Below are 15450 nucleotides of genomic sequence, written 5' to 3'. Positions count from 1 at the left end.
TTGGCTTCAAACAGAGGCCTATTTTAGCTACATCTCGGTTTTCTTTTAATTGCATTCATTACCTATCTAACAGCAAAACTTGGACTAAGGACGTCTGCAGAGCCCAGAATGTAATAGAATTAGAGCGAGAGGACATTCTGCTCCTGTCAAACCAGACACTTAAATTCAATCTTGAAATTTTAGAAGAAACTGTGCCTCCCCCCACATGCACACACCTTTCATCCCATTTTTCCAAAAGAGCTTTTCATTGAACCCATCTTTAAATAATTAGCAAATTCAACATCTGATCTGTTTGCTTGTAAAGGAAACCTAAAACATTTTAATAATAGACTTAATACAACAATATGGGAAGAGAAATATCTAAAAAAAAAAAAAAAAGGATCCACTGCAAGTCATTTGAATGTTCATTATTCATGGGACCGCTTGTTATTACAATAGAATTATACCCTCAGTCCTTTACTAACCACCACAGATGGGTGTTATGGGGCCCAAAGTACAATATCTTGTGCCAGGATCCTTGTTTAGGGTGATGGGAGGGCAAAGAGAGGCCAGAGCAGCAAAACAAGCTGAATTTTTTCATGGGTTTTCTTACACCTGCTTTATTCTGCTTTTACCTGTGGACAAACATGTCTGGAGAGACGTCGAGGTTACAAGCATTACCATCTTCATGTGATCCTTTATTTCTTCCTTCTATCAAGATTAGCATTAAAGATTTCAACGCATTGACTTTCTCCTTAGTTTTCATTTGTATCCCTAATGCTTATGGACACAGTACAAATTCAATATAAACCCTCTGGATGGATTAACAGATTTTCCCATTTAGCATGACCTCATGGGAAAACATCACCCTGTGAAAACATGAAATACAGAAAGGGAATGTCTGTCAAACAAGGCAGAGAAGAAACAAATTCCTAAGTTCAAAGTGGGGAGAAATCTCAAGGAGGTGTGATCACAATAAGCTTGAGTAACCACAAAAGGCTTTGGGGAACTCTTGAGGCATGAGTAGGACTTGGAATAGTGACAGGGATGGAAGGGAAAGGGGGATTCCACGGGGAAGCCAGGCCTGAGAGAGGGAGATTACAGGCCATAAAATTATCTTGCCCAATAATAGGACCCTGAGATCACGGTGAAGAGGATTATAGGATGGTGAAGAGGATTATAGGATGGTCAGTTTCCAACCCCAACTCAGAACATGTGATCTGACAAAAGCAGAGACCATGCAGCCAAGAAGTAAAAAGCTCAGATGTGAAGTCAGATAGACTTGAGATCAAAACCTAGCTTCACATTTATAGGCTCTGTACCCCCAGACAACTTGCTGAACCTGTCTTATTGTCTTGAACCAGCGATGGAAATAATACCTACCCTGTTAGGTTGTTGTGGGAACTAAAGATGTCACTTGAACCTTGCTCACATGTTCCCAGGTACACAATACTCCACTTGCTATCATGACACATTTTGTTTTAAATTATCCTTGAAAAAATTCCCGAGTGTGTGTGCACCACAGCCAAACACTAACCACTTGCTCAGAAGATCCTGGGATAACTACTGGAGGCAAAGCAGCCATGACTCTGACAGCCTCAAGTATCAGGGCACAAAATTTAGTCCTTGGGGCTTGAAATACTTCTTTAAAGAAGCTGAAGAAACGGGAGATGCTAAGTTCTGCAAGGAATCATCAAGTAATGTCAGCTAGGCCCTTGGGTCCTTGGCTGAGAGGTTTCTGTAAATAAAGTTTTTATTATTATTTCTAAAACAAGTTTTCTCGACCACGGTTAAGAGGCAGATTGTGGCCTTTGCAGATAAGGATGGCTCATCTCTCCATAAAACATCTGATTTAAATATAGTCTTTGGCTTTCTCCAGGGAGTGCAGCTCCTGACTTCAAAACCTTTCACATCCTGGGTCATTTTCAAGTTTTTGCTCATCTTTAAGTAATTATGGAATTATCTACTAAGTAATTACATGTTCCTATGTTGATAAATGTAACAAGAACACAAAGTGAACTTAGCACCCCCTCCTAACACAAAGTGGCTGTTCCCCCCCACCCCAGAACACACTCTCTCTTATCTTTTAATAAAGAGAAACATCAATTTTATCTCACAAGTAAGAGAACCTCTTGTTCTTACTAACATACTGGAGACTCAGCAAATAAATTACTAGATAAGGAAAATACAAAGTAGCTCAGCTTTTAAACGGGGGATTCAGGTAACACCCGCAACCTGAGATGGACACTGCAAGTTCTGACTTCGTCAGGCTGAAAGGTGCTTGACCACTCTGTGCCTCAGACTCCACATACAAACAGGGATGACCCTATAGGGCCATTATAAGATGGAGTGGGGACGCCTGGGTGGCTCTGTCAGTTAAGCATCCAACTCTTGATTTTGGCTCAGGTCATGATCTCAGGGTGGTGGGATGGAGCTCTGCATCAGGCTCTGCTCAGCAGGCAGTCCGCTTGAGTATTTTCTCCACACTCCCACCTCTACCCCACTCCCCCACCACATGTGTATACACTCTTAAGAAAAAATAAAAGGATGGTGTGGAGAGTCTGATGCTCAATATGTGGAAACATTGACCTTATCTATCACTTTTAAAAAATTGAAAGTGGGGAAGGTCTCACCTATTTCTCTGGTACTTGATCTCATCTAAGGCAGGTCAATGAGGAAGAATCCAATGGAGAAAGCTGGGATCCTCTTCACTTGAAGAGGTTCAGTGCTACAGAGCCATACAAGGCCAAAGAATCATGGGACAGAACATGGCACCACCAGCCAGGAGTACACAAGTCCATGTCACAGGGCATGCAGACACTTATTCAGTAAAAAGCAAGAAAGTCCCACACCAACCTTCTCTAGTCTCCCCTCTATCAGACAAATAGAAAACAAATTTAGCATGTTTCACTACCCCCTTAATATAAACTAACACTTGTACTAAGCACCTAAGTCCACATTCACCTGTATTTTAAAGGGAGAGTTAATTCCTCATCTTTTAAACAGAAAAGGTGTTAAACAGATAGGAGAGAGCTAGTAAAGAAACAGTACCCACTTCTTATGATTGCTTCATTAGGTATTTGCATCAATGGCCAATTTGAACTACTCTTCATAATGGTAACTTTGATACGCACTAGACGCAAACTCCAGATTCTTAAACGCTCAACTGTGTACTGCCTACTTTTGTCAGCTTAGTAATGAGAGTATTTTTAAGATATACTGCAAGCCCTTCAAAAATGATTCACTCTCTGTCAGCTATTGCTAAGAAGCTTGGTAAGGCCAGTCTGGGGACAAGACCCTTGTGTCCTATCCAGTGATCAGCACAGATGCTGGTAGCACCAGACCTGCCTCAAATCAGAGGGGAGCTCAGTCCCCACTCTCACTGCCACCCACCCTGTGTTCATCGCTAAGGATGAAAGCAACACCTGGGGAAAAATGTGTTCTGGCCTGATTGCAAGTATCTGAAAAAGTGTCCACTTTGGGAGCCTCAGTTGGAGCTGGTTGGACGCACCCAGGAGGGGGTGTTGTCCCTTGTGAGGCAAAGTCAGTAGAACTACAAAGAGGAGCAGCTGACTGGCAGCAATGTGAGCTTTTGTCTTTTTGATAAGCCCTCTTCTGGAACAGGCTCCAGTTAAATTCTTTGGGAATGATAAAGAATGGGGCCCCTAGGTGGTTCAGGTCATGGTCCCAGGGTGGGTCCTGTTCAATGGGGAGTCTGCTTCTCCCTCTGCCCCTCCCCTGTTCGTGCTATCTCTCAAGATGGTCTTTATTTAAAAAATGATAAAGCCTATATATGGCCTCAAATACACACACTGTACTCATAGATACAGAGAACAGATCAGTGGTTGCCGGAGGGAGGGAGTAGGTGAAATGATGAGTGAAGGGGGATCAAAAGGTACAAACTTCCAGCTATAAAATAAGTCATGGCAATGTAATGTCTATCATGGTGCCCATAATGAATACTGCATTGCATACTTGAAAGTTGCTAAGGGAGTAGATCTTAAGAGTTCTTATCAAGAAAAAAAATTCTTTATGGTGGTACAGAGAAACTACGCTTACTCTGGTGATCATTTCTCAATCTACACAAACACTGAATCATGTTGTAGATCTTTAAATGTCAATTATAGCTTGATTTTGTAAAATTCCAGAAAAATTTAAAACACAAGAATGAAGAAGCTTGATCATCCCTTCCTTTGCAGAGAGCCAGGCACTGTGGAGCCATATGAGGAAGATGTGTTCTATCCTTAAAGAGAACAGAGACTCAGAGGATGGAACGAGGTGTGAACTGGGCTATACCTAGCACAGGTCTAAGGAATGCTCCTTGCTGCCGGGACAAGACAGGAAGGGCTTCACAGAGGAAGATCACTCAAGGATCACTCAAACTAAGCCTTGGGGAGCGGGTGGGGAGGGAGGAAGGTGATCCAGGTGGATTCTGAGAGGGTAGCAAGTAGAGGTGGCTCTGGTCAGAGGAAAACCATGTCCTCTGGCCAGCTCCTCAGCACTTCCATTTGCAACCATTGGTATCATCACCCAGTAGATGTTTCCTGATTGCCTCTCATGTGCTAAGACCTTACTGGGAAACCAGGGACCTAAAGGTGACACAGAGCCTCTTCAAGCACGTACTCCCCCATCTCTCATTTCAGTGAAACATTCCTCAGTAGATGAAGCACCTGGATCCTCCATTTCCAGAAGACCCCAGACTGAGAGTTAAAATGTATTTGTGTGGTCATCAGACAGGAAAAGCCAGAGGAGGTCTCCACTGTCCCTGAGCCACCGGGACCACTGCTTGAAGAAGCAGCCTTGAATAACCTGTTTTCCTCCTGGCAATATCCATGGGAAAAGCTGAAGGAAGTGACCTGCTTCACTTGAAAACTGCTTAGGCCAGCCTCCAGGAAACTGAGGTTGGGATACAAATCTGAATGCTTGAACTTTCCAGCCATAGCTTCCTGCCTGAAGCATGTTTGTTACCCTTCCCAAGCAACTATGATGATCTCGGCTCCTGCTGTGCTTTGAGATCAACTCCAATCTACCCCAGACTTAAAGTCTGACATAGTTTTCCTAGTAGTACAAAATTAATCCTTGTGAACTGGTTCAGAAAAAAAAAAAAAAAAGTTTTGTGGAGCTCTCCGAGGGCAGGGCTCATACTTGCATGTCTTTTGCATGCTCCATGACAGAGCTGAAGGCATTTGAACTCCCCCAAATCGTTCAGTTACTTGGGATGTAATTCATCAGATGTGACAGACAGGGACACAGTGACCCTTTCAGGGACATCAGAAAGGCATCTTTGATGAGGAAGACGTCCACATAGCAAACCAGAAAAAGCATGCATGAAATGCTGACTTCCTATTTGCCTCTTTGTTTTTGTTTATAAATCAAACTTTGTTTTAATTATCTACATACTTAACAAGTCTGTTATGACATCCCATTATAAATGGTCGTCGAAAAAAGTAGTAAACATGACTTTTCATCTTCAAAGACAATGTCCATATGGGAACCCCTGCCATCTTTGGGCCCTATATCGGAGCCAGCTGAGCATTTGTAAATCAAGCATCTTCAATTGGCCAGGGGGTGACATGCACCAACCTCAGATGGTGCCAAGAAACACATCAAGAATCATCTCTGGAAGCTGTATTTTGGATCTTTACGTCACTCTATTTTACAGTGAAAAGAGATCCCAGTTAAGTCTCTTTAACCAAGAAATCTGACTTTGAGCATAACTGCTTTTGTAACCAAGATGGGTCGACCTTACACTGATAAACACAAATTCGCAGGTTCTCTTCACTTTGCATTTCACTAGCTACTCAGAGCAGCCTTTTTCAATGGATGCCCACACTCCAAATGAAAACCATAAGCACACTCATGCATTAGACTGATAAAGGGGAAAAGTGGTACTCTTGAAAAGAGTTTAATCCAAGTTTAATTTAAAAATCCTGTCTAGTACATCTGGAAATGTTCAGTGTTTCTGCAATTGTGGATTTGATCCTCAATTTTGTGTGGTTTTGGCTGATACTTGTATATCAGCATGTATCAATCAGTAGGGTAGATGGCGGTTCATCAGCTTTTTGTGTGTACCATGAAGCTCCTCCTCTTAATACCCAGAGTCTGATAATCTCTAAAAAGGATGAATTACTTACATGGACACAGATTGCTACGCTGGAGACCTACCACCATTTATGATATTGTTCCAACTGTAGAATCATCCCAAATTTCAAACTGACATACAATGAAACATAGGGCACAACTCATCTAGTCGTTGGTGACTGTCTATAACGATAAAATGGAAGCATGATTGCTACACAGTCCTATAGACCATTCTAAGCAAAAAAAAAAAAAAAAAAAAGGATTGCATGTCTAGATTTCAAGATGCATTCTTGTTTCTCTTGCTGCCCTCCCTCCATGTCCTTCAGCTGTCCTTGACAGATTCCAGTTTCAACCCAAAGCACGACACTGGGGCTTGGAGCTAATATAGCACAGTGGTTAAAACACAGGTCTGGAACCTTCCTAAATTCAAATCCTAACCACTTACTGTGTGGTGCTAACAATGCTATTAATCTCTTCAAACCTCAGGTTGTTGGTTTACATATACAAAATGGGGATATTAAAAGTATATACGTGTGGGGGGGCTTATATTAGAAATCAAAATGTAAAAAAAAAAAACAAAAAAAAGAAATCAAAATGTAACAAAACTGCTCAGCACAGTATTTGACTCACAAGTACTCAATAATGCTTAGTTAATATTGTATTATTTACAAAATTCCTTTCCCAGGTTTTGACTCCTTCTAGGTCAACACTACAATAAATTTTCCTGTGTTCCAGATCTCCCAGAGCCCTACTTCCAACTTACGCTAAACAGATTATTTAACAAATGCAGGCCAAAGTGTTAATGGCAGACAAAGTGTTCATCCTTTACCAAATATGATCTTCACATTTTGAAGGAGAGGAGCTGCCCTCAGTCTTTACTGCCTACCGCTGGGGCAGCATAAAGCCTGATTTTATATCAGCAATGGAATGATCTAGAGAAGGTTTTTTGTCTGAAGGTAAAATTTGCTAACTACTCAAAGGATTTCTGAGAAACTTTGACACCTGGCCTGTGAGCATTGCAAGTGGAGCTTTAATATAAATAAGGTATTTATCAGGAATGGATGAACACTAATCAAATCTCTACAGAACCTCAAGCTTCACGGTCTTAAGGCCCAAAGGTTTAAGGTGGACGTACCCATTTGTTTACTCTTTGGTTTGTGAACCATACACTGACCTAGCTACTGGGATACAAAGTTTTCTATATTTGGAATTGCCTTTTAAGTAGTTGACACTGAGGTGAGTATGTATCAATACCCTGACAGAGGAGCTCGGAGAATGAAGGTCTAATACAGCGGACAGACTTAGGTTTTAGTGGGAGAATTTTCAGGATGACTGCAGCCCAGCACTGGCTAAAAAGAACTTTCTGCAGTGTTAGATATAGTCTACAGCTCCGATGTTCAGTATCGTTCAATATGGTGGCCACTTTGTGGCTAGTGCATCTTTGAAATGTAGATAATTAATTTAAGAACCAAATTTAAAAATTTTAAGTTTAAATAGCCACAGGTGGCTAGCTTGTGGCTGCTATGTTGGACAGCCAGCTCTTGAGGAATGCTGAATGACTGTTGTAAGATAAATTCCTCAGGTTTGGTGGTAGTAGAGCAAAGGTATTTGCAGAGGTAAAGCAGTAGAAACATCCTAGACTTCCCAGCCTTTCAGACACAAATTTATTCCCCTGCCCCACCAGTCTCTTCCTTTTGCCATTCCCCCTCAGTAGGAATTAAATCTCTTCTCTTACCCAAGGTTGATCCTTCCCCTTTTGTTTTGGATTCCATTCCTTCCAATTCATCAATTACCTCCTCTCTCAAGTCTTCTTTCTGTACTGGATCTTCCCCTTTGGCATTTAAACATATTCATGCCTCTCCTATGTTCAAATCAAGTTTCCTCAAGCCTACTGATACTTTCTTGCTGCCATGTATTTCTCTAAGGCCCAATTAAATCTCTTGAAACAGTATTTCATTTTTTTTAATTTATTTTTTATTGGTGTTCAATTTACTAACATACAGAATAACCCCCAGTGCCCGTCGTCCATTCACTCCCACCCCCCGCCCTCCTCCCCTTCTATCACCCTTAGTTCGTTTCCCAGAGTTAGCAGTCTTTACGTTCTGTCTCCCTTTCTGATATTTCCCACACATTTCTTCTCCCTTCCCTTATATTCCCTTTCACTATTATTTATATTCCCCAAATGAATGAGAACATATAATGTTTGTCCTTCTCCGACTGACTTACTTCACTCAGCATAATACCCTCCAGTTCCATCCACGTTGAAGCAAATGGTGGGTATTTGTCGTTTCTAATAGCTGAGTAATATTCCATTGTATACATAAACCACATCTTCTTTATCCATTCATCTTTCGTTGGACACCGAGGCTCCTTCCACAGTTTGGCTATCGTGGCCATTGCTGCTATAAACATCTGGGTGCAGGTGTCCCGGCGTTGAAACCATATTTCAACATCTTCTTGTTGTCTCCTCTCATTATCCGATCTTTGCTGATTCATAATCTAGTTCCCACCTCTACTCTTCCACTGGACCAGCTCTCCCGAAGATCACTAATGTCCTCTTTGATGCTAGATCCAATGGACTTGAGTTCTTGCCTAACTTTTCTGTCACATCTGGTCCTTTGACCAACTCCTCCTCCTTGAAATTTCTCCATCCATTTTCAGGAGAGCACTTTTCTCCTTTTTTTTAGGCCTCTTACTTTCCACACTGCTTTGCAGGCTCCTCCTCTTCATGTTCTGATGGCTTCGGTCTTCAGCAATTTTCCCTACAAATCATATGCCCTCCTTGTTGGAGTCTCATCTACTTCTGTAGCTCCATCCACTATTCACATGCCAGGTACCTCCAGAAGTCTATCCCCAGCTCACATCTCTCTCCTGTTTCTAGACTCACACAACTGCTTACTGGACATCTCTCTCCTATGTTATAAGCAGCTCAAATTCAACAAGTCCAAAATGAATCAATCATTGTTATCCAATCTCATTGCCATTAAAATGACTGTTTCTTAGGAACTCCATATGCTAGAGAATGGTTCCATTACTCAGCTAATGGACCAACGCTAGACAGAAATCATTCTTGTTTCCTCCATACCTGGTCCACCAAGTGCTATCGGTTCTACTCTTTTACTAGTTCTCAGATCTTACAGGTCTCTCAATCCCTATCATCACTGTGTAGTCAAGAACTTCAAACTTCTGGGGCACCTTGGTGGCTCAGTGGTTGACCTTCTGCCTTTGGCTCAGGTTGTGATCCTGGGGCCTGGGAACAAGTCCTGCATCAGTCTCCCCACAGGGAGCCTGCTTCTCCCTCTGCCTAGGTCTCTGCCTGTCTCTCATGAATGAACAGATTAAAAAAATCTTTAAAAAAGAACTTCATACTTCCTGGCCTAATTTACTCATAAATGTATCTTTACTTCCTATCCAGTTTCACCCTCCTCCAGTCTATTCTTTCATGTGATCAGATTCGACTGAGTAGATTTGCAAGGGTTTTTGAAAGGGTCTCCTCCTCTAACACAAAACATCATTAACACATAAATTTTCCAAAATATAAGCTATACCAATCTACCCATAATAGGCAATGATCCATTTATTGGGGGGGGGGTAGGCAAAATATTTCAATATGATTGCACAAGAGAAAGGTTTCCATTTGCCACCGAGAAAATACGAACAAAATATTTCCACACCAATAAATATTCTTTCTCTGTCTTTGGGAACTTGCCACAGTGGGATATCCTAAGAAAGAAACCTGGGCTAACTCTCTGGGTCATCAGGGATATAGCACCTACTGTTAAGTGAAAAAAGTCGTAACATCTATATGAAACTTAACATGAAAAATACTACTATAGGTCACTTAGGGGATACATACATTCCTACATAAGTAATAAAAGTATAAGGAATATGTGGGAATAACAAAGTTCAGGATTGTGGCCCAGTATGGCTGGAATAGGGGGCTGAAATGAGGGAGGAGTGACCAAAGGTGTGTTCACTACTGAACTATTTCATATCTTAACCTGAGTGTTAGGGATCCCTGGGTGGCGCAGCGGTTTAGCGCCTGCCTTTGGCCCAGGGCACGATCCTGGAGACCTGGGATCGAATCCCACGTCGGGCTCCCGGTGCATGGAGCCTGCTTCTCCCTCTGCCTATGTCTGCCTCTCTCTCTCTCTGTGTGTGACTATCATAAATAAATAAAAATTAAAAAAAAAACCTGAGTGTTGGAAGGGCCTTTACTATATTTTTTGTGTATATTAAGTATTAAATAAGGTGTTTAAAATTTCTAAAAACAGACCTTTTTATGCAAAGACCATCTGACATTGTTCTAGGCTCCACTTCTCCTCAGCCCTTCCTCCCAAAAAAGCCACCCTGTAATTATGTTACAGACCAATATACCACTAGAGCAGAAAGGATTCCCAGACTCTGGCCATAGGAAATTTTATCCTCAAGCAATATTTGATAAAAGCCAGAATAAAAGATTGTGGTATCCCCCAGAATTGGTGTATACAATGCTTTAACTGGATTGTTGATGTTCATTTTCAGAAGGGCTTTTGTTTTTTTATGTGGTTACATAACTACACTTGTCTGACCTACCTTTGAAGAGGGAAAGAAGCACTGGTGCCTGTAGCCATTTCCTGAGAAGGTTCCAGAGCTCACTCAGAAAATCATCCTACCAACCCCTAGCTGGATACAGGAGTTGGGCTGAGCCTCAGACGAAGACTGAAGGTGACAAGGCTGCTGCTCTCTGCAGAGTCAGCTAGAAGAGTGAATTTTAACATATTCCTCTCCCTCCCTACCAAAGTCCCTGGTGAGATTCATGAGCTGCCTGACAGGTGCTCAACGGAGGTACAATCCAAAGGGGCTCTTTATGCACAACAATGACCTTTTGAGATGCACCCAAGCCAACATCCTTTGGATCAGATGTACTCACCTTTCTAAATTGCTTTTACTGTGTAGTTCTCATGCTTTAGCACAAAGATGAGGAAGTGAGAGCATCTGGAACAGCAAGCATGTTTTCAAAGAACTGAAAGGTCAACGTACCTGGAAGTTACTGAGACATCAACTGGTTGATCTCACAGCTAGCTCTGGCTCTTCCAACCCGAGAACAATGTAGCCTTTGAGGGCGGCCCTGCCATCCACTGCATGTCCTTTGTCATTTATTAGGTGTCACTCAGCTGGTATCCTCAGCATCAACACTCCCTTCCCGCAGAGACCTGGCAAGCGTGCCCTTGAGGACTAGAGTGATAACACGGGAAAGGACTCCCAGGGCACCTGCTTGTGGGTAGCTTCTCTCTTGGCCCCTGTGAGCACAGCTCAGAAGGAAAAGCACAGTAAACCAGTTTCTCGGAAAGCAGAAAAAACTTAAAATGCTTCTTAGGAGACACCCATGCTTGGGCAAAGCAGAGGGCAGTCAAAAAGCATTTCTCCGAGTCCAGAAAAATGACGTTCATGATACTGAGCTAAAGTCTCCAAAAGTGAGCCTGAGGCTTAAGCATAAAGTTTAGGCTGAAGTATAAAGTCACTGAGAAGACAAAGGTCTAAAAAAGTCTTAGGAGCAGGGCAAGGTCCACCCACTTTGCTCATTTAAAGCTATTTAGTTTACACACTCTTGAGGCAGACTCAGATGTGGTAGGTAGGTTGCTAGGGTTTTGCAGATTATTCACACCCCTGAGCCATTGGAATCCCCCCCATGAGTTCCTGGAATTCATAGGTCAAAGCAGGCAATCTACAGCATGGGCTTAAAGGATGGTAGCTCAATGAACAACACCTTTGAATGAGTTGAGAGTGATGGGGGCAAATCTCAAGTGTCCAATAAGATCTTAGTTAATCCTTTGGTGGAAGCAATGGTTCTTCACCCTACACACTTTCCCTCCCTCCATCGGGCATTGTGGAGGCAGCTTAGAACAACGTGCTCCAGTGAGGACTCTAACCCTCCTCTCGTCTTCTCCAGGGCGTCGTGACACTCAACAGCAACTCCAGAGCTGTGAGAGAGGGTCCTAGGGCCGCCCCACCTGCTCCCCCTCCTCTCTGGCCTGGTCAGAGGCAAGGAAGAGTTCTGGCCAGAGGTGGTGCTATTCTCTTCTTCCCCAAAACACAGCAGCAATAGCAGTAACAATGAATATTTACAGAGCTTTATTATTTGGCAGGTACTGGGCTGAGGGGCTGCAGATACTGAAGCTTAGAATGCCCAAATAAACTAGCCAAGTTCACATGGCTAACAAGTAATACAGCCCAGATAGGAGCCCTATCTGAGCCCTATTCTGAAGCCTTCTCCCACATGCTGTAGGAACCATCAAAGTAGAGGACTCTGAAAATGCACCTCCTGTGATTTCCCTGCATACATGACCATGGTTTGGGAAAAGAACTCAAACCCAGTCAACCCAAGAGGCAGGTTTTCTTCCGGGCATACTTTTTAAAGGCCTATTAGAAGGCTGGCTGGAGGTATGACGTGAGGAATAAAGAGATAAATTCTGCTCTGGTTGGAAAGACAAGGTTTACACACTGAAAATTCTGGGCTGTGACAAGAGGGCATATAATTAAGTAAAATTACATGGTATGGACTTTAAAACCTAAAGGAAGTCAGAGCAGACAGACATAAAGGAAGCTCCCTGACCAGGGCCTGGAGGTGGGAGGTGGGGTGGCGCCAGGGCCATGACCTGCCCTTCCCCCTTCTGGGGAAGTGACAGGAGTGAAGACTGGGGGCTTTGAGTATACATGCAGACAGCCACATGGTGACCATCAGGGCGCCGTTGTCATTTGTCACCACCCTCAGGGGTAGTACACAAACTGTAAAGCATATATTCTTTCCTAGTCTCCAGGGTGGTTTCTGCAATAGTTAAGAGTTCAAAAGTTATTTCTGAATGCGTTACTTTAAAAGATAAGATTTCAATGCATTCAGGTTTACAAATTCAAATCCCTCCTTCAGAATTATAATTCCCGGGGTGCCTGGGTAGCTCAGTCTGTTAAGGGTCTGACTCTCAATTTCTGCTCATGTTGTGAGGTCAAGCCCCATGTTGGGCTCTGGGCTGGGCCTGGAGTCTGTCTCCCTCTCTTTCTGGCCCCCAACCCCACTCCACTTTCTGTTGCTCTAGCTCTCCCCTTCTCTTATAAAAAAAAAAAGTAAGTTCCACTTACAAATCTATAGAATCATACTTTAACAATTCTTTTAAAGAGAGTTCACAAATTATGCTCTGAATGTTTTAATTTAAAATCTCAATGTAATCAGTTCTTAATGTCTCTCTCATGTTCTCATACTTGTAAACCTAAGTTTAAACCCTTTATTCAATTACCTATTTTAAATAGATGCAAAAGGATAATATTTTTCTCTCATGGGCAGCACTTTTATAACTTTAAATGCCACCAATACTTAAAATAACAAATGTACACAGATCGGTCTTTAACCAAAAAATAACAAGTTTGATTTCCTTTTACTTAGTTCTATACTTAAAACACTCTTAATCCACTAACGAAACAATCATGCCTTCTCAAATAATTTAAGCTTCCTTCCACACTAGTTTTAGGGGATATTTTTCAGCTGGCTGGGCTCACACATCGGCCACAATCTGAGGCAGGAGACGGCTGGGGCAATTATTCCTCAGCATCCCATGTTATGGTTAAGTCAACACAATCCAGAAGGAGTTGCCTCATGGCCCACATCCTTAGCGTTAAGTACAGGTTACCAATTTCTCAGTAAGTCTGAACACTGGGATTGTAGCTAACTTCCTTCAAGCTAAGCTTGGAGTTTTCATTTCTTTGGCTCTCAGCCAGCCTTTCTTGGCCTCTGTGGTCACAGTTCAGAAGTTGAGCTGATGACAGTTTTCCTGACTTCCATTAACTTCGTAGAACACGGGGTGACATTACTCCATCTACATAGCTCAGGGTTGATTTCAGAACAAACGTTAACATGTGAGAAATCACAACTCCAGCATACTTCTGTTCCTGTTGAATGGCACATCCAGATGTCCCAGCCAGAAACCCAGGTCTCCAGTGACTCCTTTCTTTCCTCACTCAGCACGTCCAATTACAAAGGTCTAACAACCACACGTCTGATGGTCTTTGCCGCCCACCCTCCCTTCTCTTCCACCTGCCCCTACCGAGGATAGAGACCTGAACCTCATCCTGTCTCGATTAGAAGACTACCCACAGTTCACAATCCTCACCAATCTCCCCTGTATATGTTATCCAGGCTACCAAAGTGACTGCTAGAGACAAAACTAACTCTACTGGGGTCAATCACTGAGCTGAAATACCTGACATGGTTTCCTAGTATCTTCAGGGTCATCCCTTAGGATTTGTATGGCTGTTCAAAGCTTTACTTCCAGTTTTATTCCCAGAATCCTTTGTTCTCGTTTGCTAACACCATGCTCACCCATACTCCACACGTTGGCTTACCAAATTCCTCCTCTCTACTTACCAGATGCCATTCCTGTTCCAGAGTCATTTAAGATTTTGATTTATTCATGACACACAGAATGAGGCAGAGACACAGAGAGAGGCAGAGACACAGAGAGAGGGAGAAGCAAACTTCCTGCAGGGAGCCTGATGCAGGACTCGATCCCGAAACCTCGGGATCACGCCCTGAGCCAGAGGTAGATGCTCAACTGCTGAGCCACCCGGGTGCCCCTCCAGGGTCATTTCCAATGTCATCTGCACTGGTCAAGCATATCAACTGTTGGGGGAAAACAAAACAAAACAAAACTGATCCCCTCTTACATGTGTCATCATTGCACTTGTTCTACCTTGACTGTATTAAGCTCTAATTTAAGTTTACTTCTTAAGTAGGTTATAAGCATAGAGTCAGGAGCTGTTTTATTCTTCACTGACAATACTTCACATATTTATTTAACCTACTGCTTGTTCCATGAAGGAGGTTATTCTTGGCACAAAGTAGGTGCTAAATAAATGTCCTCCCCCGCCGCCACACACAGAAAGCACCTTAGAAGGCAAGATCCACACAGAACTTTGTTTTGTTCGCCAGCATAGTTGAAACAGTGCACACAATAAGCATTCAATACATGAAAGGAAAGAAAAGGAACAAAAAAGATGAAAGCAGGCAAGCTTCTTTACAAGAAGGTGATGCTTCCCAAGGGGACTTAAGTAGTAAACGGTTACTTACAAAGAACTACCACCATGGCCATATCATGATCAAGAGGAAATTCTAAAGAAGCCACAGAAGCCAGAGCCAACCAAGCCCTGCTGTGGTCCAAGGCAGATGTCACGTGAATGGATGGCCTGGCCTCCTCTTGGCCAGCACACTCCCAGTGACTCCCTCCAACCCGAGGACCCTCCTGAGGGCCAATGAGAGACATGCTCCCAAGAACCCTCCAGAGCTAGAGCTAGACCATGTGGGCAACCTTGGCTGCTGTAGCATCTTGTCAAGGGAGCATGTGGTGTTGAAGGGAGGGACCT

At 42.9% G+C, this 15450-nt stretch overlaps 1 protein-coding gene across 1 annotated transcript in view; it reads right to left on the bottom strand.

The window, feature by feature from the left end:
- CCBE1 (collagen and calcium binding EGF domains 1) overlaps positions 1–15450 on the bottom strand; it is a 229023-nt gene that overhangs the window by 144444 nt on the left and 69129 nt on the right. The gene's annotated exons all lie outside the window — the stretch shown is intronic.

Source organism: Canis lupus, chromosome 1 (genome assembly GCF_011100685.1).
Source record: "Canis lupus familiaris isolate Mischka breed German Shepherd chromosome 1, alternate assembly UU_Cfam_GSD_1.0, whole genome shotgun sequence".
Classification (NCBI taxonomy): domain Eukaryota; kingdom Metazoa; phylum Chordata; class Mammalia; order Carnivora; family Canidae; genus Canis; species Canis lupus.
This window is presented reverse-complemented; position numbering and strand designations above follow the sequence as displayed.